This window comes from Peromyscus leucopus, chromosome 6, assembly GCF_004664715.2.
Source record: "Peromyscus leucopus breed LL Stock chromosome 6, UCI_PerLeu_2.1, whole genome shotgun sequence".
NCBI lineage: Eukaryota > Metazoa > Chordata > Mammalia > Rodentia > Cricetidae > Peromyscus > Peromyscus leucopus.
Genome location: NC_051068.1, coordinates 85500367 through 85502386, shown reverse-complemented (window position 1 = coordinate 85502386; position 2020 = coordinate 85500367). Strand labels below are relative to the sequence as shown.

Genomic DNA, 2020 nt, shown 5'->3' with positions numbered 1-2020 from the left:
TTTGGAGTTTTGGAGGGAATGTTGTAGGGATGAGGGGCAGATAGAGAGATTGGGGTACATGGTGTGAAATTTCAAAATAATCAATAAAAAAGTTGTAGAAAAAACAAAAGAAAGACTTTAAAGAAGAAAAAAATGTCATGGAACATTTGCTTATGGAAACTGCAGGATGAGCAGAGCTAACCAGGGGCCATGTAGACATAGGGAACACATCTGTAGGTGTACACAAGATATATAGCCCTCTAAACATGCCTGTGTGATCCAGATACTGAACATGGAGTTTCAGAATTTAACAGATTGATGGTTTTAGGTTTGACTTTGGGTTAAACCTTCCTTCCTATCCCTCTACCTCCATTTTACAATGGGAATGTAAACTCAGTGATTTTTTTTTTTTTTACCATGGATTTTTTGAAATTCTTTTTGATTTTCCAGGACTCACATGTAGGAGTTGAATCTTCATTTCCCATGGAATCTTGGTCTCGGGACTATTAATGTTAGGGGGACATTGGAGGGGACAAAAGATTCATTGAAGGAGGTTCAAGGGAACTTAGACTTATTAAGAAAATAGAACTGGTCTCTTTAAGAGGGGATGCTCCTTGAAGCATTGTACCCCTCTCCACAGACACACACCTTGAGGATATTCCAGCCATTACATTTTAAAAAATAACTTACAATGAGAAAAAAAAGGAGAGTAAGTCCAGAAGGAACAAATCCCTGAAGCCAACAAATGTCTGACCCAGAGCATCTGTGTAGAGCCCCACTTCTGAGGAGGTCTCCCCCACAATCCCAATGGGAACTATTTGTTAGAAGAAAGTTTGTCATTGTTATTATGCCCCTCACTGAGGCTGTTGTATTGTGAGTCTTCAGTATCTGTAGCCTTCATTCTCTCTGTACCTGTTACTTCACCTCCCATTAGTGGCTGCCCCCACATTCCTCCCTTTTTGGCCACCTGTCCTCACCTGTTACATTCAATTATTCTGTACAAGTTTTCTTTCTAAAATATACAATTCTTAATATATTACACAAAATAAACTACCCCAAGAATCCTTCTCTAAGACACATAGCAAAGTGGAGATACACTGAGTACATTTTGCTCTGGATTCATGGGTAGATTATTATGGTATGGATCTTCAATCTTATTCAACAGCTCATGTACTTATTGAATGCTTGACTGCAAGGCAATAGGGTTGAGATGTAGGATCTTTTGGAGGTGATTGTATAATAATAATATTGACCTTATTAATGTTCTATGATTATTTACAGTCTAAAAGGTATCAAAAGATGTTATTAATCAGTGATATTATTTTAAAATACAGAATACTTCATGAATTTGAGTACCATCTTCACAGGGACCATGCTAAGGTTCTCTGTATTGCTCTAAATTTAGTATATGTGCTGCTGAGCAAGCAAGCTTGCTTATTAACCTTCCTGCCTGCCACATCATAGCATTAACCTCTACCACTATAATAGTTTGCCTTGTTTGTAATAGACATACAAGCAACTGGTTCATTCAAGGACTGAAACCTCAGAACAATGAATCTTTCCTTCCTTCAGTTGATGTGATACAGTTTGAGTCTATAATGTCCATATATGGCTCTCATGTGGCACTATTAGGGTGTAGGAAACTTTAGGATATGATATGATGAAGCAGTTCACTCATTGGAAGTATGTGATCAAAGAGTTATTAGATTGTTGTAACGCCAATTTTCTTTCTATATTTACTCCTTGATCACCATGAATTATGCAACTATATAACATGTTCCACTATAAGGTATTGTAGTGTCATGAAGCCAAAATAACACAGATATTGGCTGAAGCCTCAACCTCTCTGAACACACACACACACACACACACACACACACACACACACACACACACACACATTTCCTTACATTGTATAGGTATGGGTTTTTGGAGAAATCTTACTGTATTGATATGCTCTTTGTTAAAGTCTTTTACTAGAAAACACTTAATTATAAACTATTCTATATGGACTAGACTGTGCCAAACATCCATTTTTTAT

At 37.0% G+C, this 2020-nt stretch overlaps 1 non-coding gene across 1 annotated transcript; it reads right to left on the bottom strand.

Annotated features, from left to right (window-relative positions):
- Positions 1-1303: 1303 nt before the first annotated feature.
- On the bottom strand, positions 1304-1407 carry LOC114687658. Its single transcript, XR_003733695.1, has one exon. It is a non-coding gene; the product is annotated as a U6 spliceosomal RNA (small nuclear RNA).
- Between the last annotated feature and the right edge of the window lie 613 nt (positions 1408-2020).